The sequence below is a fragment of the Pangasianodon hypophthalmus genome, chromosome 17, assembly GCF_027358585.1.
Source record: "Pangasianodon hypophthalmus isolate fPanHyp1 chromosome 17, fPanHyp1.pri, whole genome shotgun sequence".
Taxonomy (NCBI): domain Eukaryota; kingdom Metazoa; phylum Chordata; class Actinopteri; order Siluriformes; family Pangasiidae; genus Pangasianodon; species Pangasianodon hypophthalmus.
In genome coordinates, this window is record NC_069726.1 from 8,998,582 (window position 1) to 9,008,104 (window position 9,523).

Here is a 9,523-nt window from a genome sequence, read left to right on the forward strand (position 1 = left end):
AAAAGACCAGAATCAGCAGCCAGGAGAAGATCATTTGTAACCTTAACAAGTGCTGTTTCTATGCAAAGTTTGGGTTGAAAACCTGACCGAAAATGCTTGTAAATGTCATTACTTTGCAGATGTGATTCAAGTTGAGCTGTTACTGTTCTTTCAAGTATTTTTGAAATAAAAGGGAGATTAGAAATAGGCCTGTAATTATTTAAATCATTAGGATCAACACCAGTCTTTTTAAGAATTGGAGTGATAGAAGCCATTTTTAGTGATGGAGGGACAGTAGCAGTTGATAATGAAGAACACACTATAGCTGTAATAATACGAGAGACAGTATAGGTAGAAGACTTAACTAAAACAGTAGGTAAGGGATCCAGTGAACAGGTAGAAGTCTTAGACTTCATGATCAGCTTAGTAATATAATCAACTAAAGGCAGCTTATAATTAGAGAAAGTACTTGCAGACCAACAAATATGATTATGTTCATTTTGATAGTCACTAGACATTAAAACAGAGTTAAGTAATTCTTGATGTATACTGTCAATCTTAGAGTTTAAAAAGTTAGAATAAGACACACATTGAGTGGGAGAAAGTGAAACAGTATCATGAGATTTCAAAAGTTTGTTAACAGTACTGAACAAAGTCCTTGTATTAGACTGTCCATTAGCAATGATATTTGCATAAAACGATGATTTTGCTCTTTCCAATGCAGCCTTGTAGGAAACCAGATGCTCAGAATACATCTGTTTATGAACTTCAAGACCAGTTTTTTTGCATAGTCTCTCCAATCGACGACCTAAGGCCTTTTGGTGGCGAAGTTGAGGAGTATACCAAGGAGAAGAGTTAACAACGCGAGTTCTCAAAGGAGCCACAGTGTCAAATATTTGAGACAGACTGTTATAAAAGTGAACCAAATCAGATGTAGAGGTAGAAAAACAGCACTGGTTTACAGAGTGATCAATCATTCCATCCAAAACATTAAGGTCAATATTTCTGATATTACGAAATGAGACAGAGCATTGAGGTTTTACTCTTGCCAAAAGAAGAGAAATATTAAAGAATATTGGCTTGTGATCCGAAATAGAAAATTCAGTTGAAGTAAAATTATAAGGCATAACACCAGAACAGCATACAAGATCTAAAATATGTACCTTATTATGTGTTGGAAAATTAACAAAAGGTCAGCACTATCCAGAACCAATTTAAAATCATTATATTGAGTGCTAGCAGTATTGTCAAAATGAATATTAAAATCTCCCATCAGCATGATGTTCGGAGATAGGGTACACAGATATGTTAAAATAGTAGATAATTCACTTAGAAAAGTATTCATAGCAGATGCCTTTGGTGATCTATAAATCATGACAAGAATAGTAGGTATTGAACCTTTAAGTTGTACCGCCAGAATTTCAAAAGCTGATGCCTCTGATATAGAAATCGGACAGACTTTATATCTGTCACGCTAAATAAGCACAAGGCCACCCCCCTTACCAGAGCAACGTGGTTTACATACGTATTCATATCCTGGTGGTACTGTTTGATTTAAATGAAAATAGTCATTAGGCAGTGACAAACACGGCAACACTAACAAAATAAAATAGGTAACAGAATATATACCTAGGTAACAAAAATACGTTGGAGGATGTCCCCCGGACCAGCCCTGAACCACAATTTCACGTCTGTCTTAAAATTAACAATGTTTCTTTCCTATCATTTGTTCTGTGTTTATCCTTTTGTTGCAAATAATATAGTATTATTACCTAGGAATAGCCTAGGCAGGCATATGGTCAAATCAAGGCAACATTTAATGGACATTCTGTGAAGAAGTTCCCTAGAGGTTTGTTCAACATACTTAATGTTCCTGGTAAGTCCCCTGAAGGTTAGTTGGACGAACTGCAAACGTCCCCCGGAGGACGTGAAAGTCCTAGTTGAAACTTGGGCAGACAATGAACCTTCTGCTTCAAAGGTGAATAAATGAACAAAGCACAGTCCATAATAAAGAATAACACTTATGTGATTTTCTGTTCACGTTTTCTTCAGTGCTAGATCTATCTGCATAGAGTCATAATGTAATTACTTTTATCAGTAGGTGGCAAGGAAAAACTCCCTGAGATGTCATGAGGAAGCAACCTTGAGAGGAACCAGACTAAAAAGGGAACCCATTCTCATCTGGATGAGGCCGATGCGATTATAAATAATTTCTCTTCTCTTCACTGCTGACAGCCAACATCAGCCATTTGTCTTAATTTGGTAGAGACACTCATATATCATTTGATGGCAAGTAATCAACCAAGGATGCCCTGTGGGCAAGAGTTAATAAGGCAGCTTTAAAAACAGGAAGAGATATCGAAGGCAGTTTAAAAAGCAGCTTTTGATTCCAACTCATTGCCAGTGTGAGTCACGAAATAGAAACTGCTAGCGTAGACACTGGGAGGCAAGCGGAATTTTGGCCAAGCTCCGGGCTCACGTTTATTCTGTCCACGCTTTTCAGTGCACTTTCAAAAACTCAACAAAAACAAGACAACAATGGAAACGGGTCCGTACAGGACTCGCAGCTTTCACTCTGTCAGGTTCAAGTACACACTCCATTGTGAGTATTGTTGTGCCAAATTAGGTGACCTGTCGAAATCTGTGACTAGAGTTCGCTGTTCAGTAAATGTTTGCGCAAGAATGCACCTTACGCTCGTGCTCGTGTACGTGATGGTGCCCTGACAATCTGTAAAATCAAGCTGAGAAACTGGTACTTAGAGCGGGCGGCGCTGTTACGAAAACCTTTCTTAAAGAAATATGCTCCGACAAGCGATCCAGATGCTATTGTGTGTTTTATTATTGTGATTGTTATTTTTACTTACTTTGTATGAAATACATATATTTGTTTTACTTATATTATTCTTTATATTCTTCATATTATTATCACATAATTATTATCTGGTGATGTATCTCATCTGTTTTCCCTACATTGGTCTATGAAAAAGTTCAGAGAAACAGCAGGTTCACAAAGTCTGACAATTTGAATATTAAATTATATTAATATTAACGCTGACAGGAATCCAATACTCCCAAATGAATTCTGTATTATCCTCTAGAAAGTTTTTTGTTCTGGTGTATGATCAGGTATAAAGAAACATCAGGGTCGCCAATTCTGACAGCGCAATATAAGAGGTTAACGAAATCTGTTACCCCTCCTTTACTTTTCACTGAAAGTCTCTAATGTTCCTCAGTTTTGCTCAGATCATGTCTAATGAACTCTGTGTTATCCTCTAGAAAGTTTTTTGAGCAGGTATAAAGAAACAGCAGGGTCACCAATTCAGACAGTGCAATATATATAGACTCGGGAACATGAAAAATCAATTACCAAGACACATCACCCCAATGTAGTGAATACATTATGGAGAGAACTGCACTGAGATACATGTTAAGTGAAGTGACGTGTAGCCAAGTATGGTGACCCATCCTCGGAATTTGTGCTCTGCATTTAACCCATCCAAGTGCACACACACAGTAGTGAACACACACAAACCGTGAACACACACCCGGAGCAGAGGGCAGCCTTTTTTTTTTTTTTGCTGCGGCGCCCGGGGAGCAGTTGGGGGTTTGGCGCCTTGCTCAAGGGTCTCACCTCAGTCGTGGTATCGAGGGTGGAAGAGTCATTCACTCCCCCCACCTACAATCCCTGCCGGACCTGAGACTCGAACCCACATCCTTCAGGTTCACCTTCAGATTACAAGTCCGACTCTCTAACCATTAAGTATGTATTCGATTATTATTTTCATATAATCAAAAAGGGGGAATGTGTAATAATTTGATTTCACTTTACTTTCTCTTATGCTTAAAATCTGTTTTATTCTCTTTATGCTGAGTCTTATTATTTGTGAGTAATCTGTACCAGTGTGTTCTGACCTGATATGTCACTCCCTAAGATAAGTTGATAGAATCTACTATAAGAAAAAGGAAGATGTCTTCCAACTTGATGAAAAAAAGTCTTCATATATAGCACAATATATAGCACCACACTATATAGCACCAGTTGGCCCCCACTCCTGCTGTTCTCTGAGGTGACGCCCAGAAATGTTAGTCATACAATGAGCTAAGCCTGAATATAGCCTACATGGATATACAGTACATTGTGTGGTTGAGACAGGACATTGATATTCATCATATAGGAAGCGCTATACATAAGGCAAATGTGAACTTTTTTCTAACACACTATGGGACATTAATACAGAAATTTCCTGCGGCCCCAATCAGGCCATAAACACACATACATATCCAGTAGCCTGATGCTACTTAAGGTTAAAATAATGGAATATAAACAAAATAAAAACTAGAACATTCGAATATAAATATAATTCTTTTGTACTTATTGAACTGTGATTTGTACTTATTGTACGATCCCACAGAGCAGGTGTATAAATCCATTTTAATCCATTGTGCTTCCACCAAACCTTTGCTTTTTTTTTTTCCAGCGTAAGCATTTTGTGTAGGTTGTAGTTTGTGCGTTTATGTTAGATAAAGTGTTTTATATTCAAATGTTCTAATTTTGATTTTGTTGATATTCCGTTATTTTAATCTTAAGTAGCGTCAGGCTACTGGATATGTACCACACATGCGTATTTATGGCCATATTTGGGCCACAGTAAATTTCTGTATTAATGTCCCATAGTGTGTTAGAAAAAAGTTCACATTTGCCTTACATGTAGCAGTTCCTATATGATGAATATCAATGTCCTGTCTCAACCACACGATGTACCGTATATCCATGTAGGCTGTATTTAGGCTTAGCTCATTGTATGATACAAGGATCTTCACATGACAATGAGTGCCTATCTCCTTATGTACAGTAAGTTGAGTCATTGTCTTAATGCTTGCACTCAATGGTGTAATCATAAGAAAATCACCATAGATGGGGTGTGATAAATGGTTAGCAAGTGCCGGAAAGTCTGTGGGTGAAGGTTCGGGAACCGTTACAGCCAAAAGGCAACAAACAACTCATTTTCTTTATAGAGGCAGCATAATGATTTAACCTGATTAACATGTCTGGGCGTCACCTCAGAGAACAGCAGGAGTGGGGGCCAACTAGTGCTATATAGTGTGGTGGTATATATTGTGCTATATATACTTTTTTTCATCAAGTTGGAAGACTTTGTCCTTTTTCTTACAGTAGATACTATCAACTTATCTTAGGGCATGACATATATGATATGGTGACATGGTAATTGATTTTTCATGTTCCTGAGTCTCTGGTTCGCATGTTTTCCCAGGCTGTAGAAGTTTTGAGGGGTTCAGACACTTTACTCACCCCTTTATCTGGCCAATTCCCACCCCACTATATTGACACATGTTGCCAGCTTGATAATACTCTTACACCTAGAGGTCTGACCTAGAAATGGGTGTGATGGTATTTTTCCATCCATGCTTTCTTTTTCCTTTTCCTGTCTGGCCTCAGATGTCATATTTCCAGTGCTGTGTATTTTAGCTAGTGTACTGACTAGCATATTTGCTTTATCCTCATCAGTAACAGCTATAATTCCTCCTTGTTCCAGGACAGGGTAACCCCAGTCCCTCTTTATCCCACACTGAAAAAAATGATGTGTTGGATTTACTTAAAATATATATGCACCATTTTTGCATCACACTTTTTAAGTAAATTCAACTTGAAGTAATTTTCAGTAACATTAACAAGAAAACCTTTGTTATGTACACATAAATATGAGTTGAGTCACCAGTTTTTACTTAAAAAATCTAACACCAATAGAATCTACCTAGTAATTGCAAGTTGATTCAAATTAACATTTAAGCTTTTTATGTAGCTCATTTACATTAACATAAGATAATTAATTGAGTTGAACCTAGGTATTGAATAAAACTGGTCTGCTGACTACACTGCTCCCGAACATTCAGTATCCTAAAATAAACAACACAGACAATTAGCACAAAATAAAGCATTTTTTACTTTAGTTTTGGACAGAGCTTGCAAAACAATGATTGAAAAAACATAAAAATTGAGTACAGTTTGATAAGAAAAAAAATCACTTCATTCAACAAAGGTTTACAAAAGGTTTTCAGACAATTAGTACAAAACTGAAGCATTTTGTTTTTTGACAGGGATTGCAATACTACTCTGAAAAAAAAAAAAAACTCATCACTCAACGCATGTATATATACTTACAAAACACACGGGCAAACTTGGTGCATACTTTTTTTTTTTTACGAAGTACCAATATTCGCAGCAATTCAAAAATTCAGTATAAAAGTATCCCCTTAACCACAAATGCAATAAATGAGTGTTAATGGATGTTAAAAAGACAAACTCTAATATTTTACTTTGTTTATTTAAAGCTTACCTGACAAATTTTTCACCGTCTTCACCATGCTGTACTTCAGAAAATGGCTCCAATTCAGGTTAAGAGTACCCCATTTACCACTAACGCAATAAACAAGTATTAATTGATGTTATAAAGTAAAACTTTAATATTTTACTTTGTTTATTTAAAGACAGCTTACCTGAAAATGTTTTCACCGTCTTCACCACAATGTGCTTCAGAAAATGGCTCCAAGTGTTTTGCTGGATATTTGCAAATCATGTCGCTCACAGTCACATTCTTCCTATTGTATTGCAACATTCCTTCCAATAAATCCTTTTTTGCTTCTTTTACTGTTTTTTTTTTATTAGCATTGCACATCCCCCCTCTACTCCATTTTCTCTATCCCTGTGTTCACACACATATCCCTGCATTACAAAAGTCCAACAACGGTTTTAACCATGTTTCTTGGATGCATATAATGTCTGGTTTATATCTATATTTGAAACTTCCTTCATTCCACTGGAGGAGTAACATTAAGAATAAGACTAGTCTTGTAAAGGACCCTACCTCCTTATTTAGTCTTTCCTGCCTGATCATTTCCTCATGTACTTCTTTCCATGTTAAACCTTTTTTGTCAAGAGACTTTGCTGCACTTTTCACAATTATTATTTTATCTGGGTATTTGCTTGAGAGGTACAGTCACTTCTGTCATGAAATATAAAAATTTCTGTTTATTCACAATCGGCGTGCTTTCATCCATTTTACAACAGTATGCTCCCTCATTCTGCTCTGTGTCTTGCCTAATACCTATATTGTTTTTCCTACTCTCTTGCCTGTGTATCTGTTTACAGCCTCTGCCTATCATACTTTCTGTAATGCTCTTTATGTGTTGTAGCAACGCAGGATCGCGGATGGGCTGAACACAGACACCCAGAGACTTAAATGTGAATAAAAAGTGTTCTTTGTTGAAAATAACCATGCAGGGGAAGTGTGGGGGTGAAGGTGAGCGTGGCTCGTGCTGTGCGGTGAGGTCGGTGTCGTCTCGAGGACGTGTACGGCGAACTAGCAGCAGCGGCGCTTTCGGGAGACAGCGGGGAAGGAGCTCTCAGCTTCGGTGGAGATCAGCAAGCTCAGGCGGCGGTTCCTCATCGGCGCTAAAAGCTCCGTCTGGAAGAGAGATTAGTTATTATGTAAAAGCCCAGAAAAGGGAGGTATTAGTGTAAAAGATGCACGGACACAACTTTCCTCAGCTCACGTGTATAATGAGTGATTCATCAACAATCTCATACAATAGGAACCAATAGCACAACAAATACCACTATGCTTAAGTGCAAGAAATATCATAAAGTCGTACTGAAATATCACAATGAGAAATGTACATCCAACAGCAAGACAACATGTCCATTTTGTCAATAAACACTAACACTGGCATTAATGTTTTAAACTGTGAATCCCAGTAATTATGTGAAAACATAAAAATAAACAAACACAGAAACCCACAAAAGACACTGCAAATCAGCATGTTCCCGCTTAAGACATGTCTCAACTCGTGGTAAATACATACAACATTAACGGCACATTCACTCAGTAATGAACATTTTGACAATGTAACTATAATATTGACTGTGTTACAGCACCCGCCAAATGGCTGTTAAGATGGCTACTGTGCACCGCTACTACACAGGCGAGGGCGCGGTTAGCATAACAAGGCTAATATGACTAGCGTCAGGTAATTTACTTCATTCTTCGTAATAAACAAATATAAAGTACTGCAAATGTTTTCTTGGACATCTATACACCGTCAACTAAAACACATGCCACCATGAACAGTCATTATAAAGCACTCATACCTGAAAAGGGAGCTATTAGTATAAAAGATGCACGGACACAACTTTCCTCAGCTCACGTGTATAATGAGTGGAAGAAAAACGACGTGCCCTTCAGCATACCGCAGCAGTTTAGAGCTCCCTCTACTGGATCTGAATTACAGTATGTAGTGCACATTATTCCACCTGTCACATACTCCCCATCAAAAATAGATGTTGTCCTCAACATCATTATCTCTGAACTACACTCATCAAATATGACAAAACATGTCCAAACATTTGTTACAGCCTGGAACTCTTTTGTTACATTCAGTTCCTTTCTCCGTCCCATGTTGCAGGTAATTTACAGACTGGAACTCTTTTAGTACATTCTTTTTTTTTTTTTATCTGAGTCCACTGAGCACCCTTTTTCATGTCACATGTCTGCCGATATGTGAGAACTGTTCACAGTACATATACATATCTTCGAAATCAAGCACAGTCAATGTAATAAAGTCTTCTACTGTGCATTGTTTACAACATTTTTAGAACTTGGCTTTATTTTAAGCTACTAGGTATGTGTGATGGCTGTAAAGTTTCAATGTCTATGTAATAAACAAAAACTTAGCTTTGCTGTAAGTCCATGGGTGTCCAATATATTAAAGAGTCCAAGGCAGAATCATTCTAAGTTCCATACAGATATAGATGCTGATTATAGCATGGCTGCACTGATTGTATCCAAGCTTGAGGCCTTGTATAAGGGGGCAGTGCGGCAAGACTGTAGCAGGACGGTCTTCCAATTGTGTCATATCTGAGGATTTTTGGTGGCCTACGGAGTCTCTGGGGCCGCTGAGGCCTCATGTCCATCTCCCTTTCCTGGCTGACATCCACCGTGGGCAGTGATGCTTGTTCCTTTTCAGTATCAGGTGGGTTTGTGACCTGAACATCCCAGTTTTCCAAAGGGTTGTCATCATCACTCTCTAGCTGGGGCGTTTCCACTGCGGGTGTACTGAGGTCAGATGGGATCACATCATGTTCAGTGTCAGGTATCTCTCTCGCTGGCTCCAGTGTCAGGGCAACAGGTTGATGTGGCATATTTACGAAGTAATAATCATCCTCATCCTCCTCATCCTCTGAGCCCTCTCTGGCTTTGTTAGTCTCTGTTGTTTTCCTTTTTTGTTTTGCAGGCAGGCGCACCTCAGTTTCCAGAGGTAGGTAATCACATGGTAAAAGAAGGTTTCTGTGTAAAATCCTGGACTTTCCTTTCCCATGCTCAGGCCTCAGCTCGTAGATGGGGACATCCTCTCCTACTTGTCGGACTACAGTATGAATGGTGTCTTCCCAGTGATTCCTCAGTTTTCCAGGTCCCCCTCGAGGGGTCATGTTTCGCACCAATACACGGTCACCTGGGTACAACACTGA

The 9,523-nt window shown here is 38.4% G+C and overlaps 1 long non-coding RNA gene across 1 annotated transcript; it reads right to left on the bottom strand.

Moving 5' to 3' along the window:
- Window positions 1-4,359: 4,359 nt before the first annotated feature.
- LOC117599323 (uncharacterized) lies at window positions 4,360-8,459 on the bottom strand. Its single transcript, XR_004579777.2, has 3 exons — window positions 8,147-8,459; window positions 6,496-7,463; window positions 4,360-6,415 (listed from the first exon to the last, which is right to left on the bottom strand). It is a non-coding gene; the product is annotated as an uncharacterized LOC117599323 (long non-coding RNA).
- Between the last annotated feature and the right edge of the window lie 1,064 nt (window positions 8,460-9,523).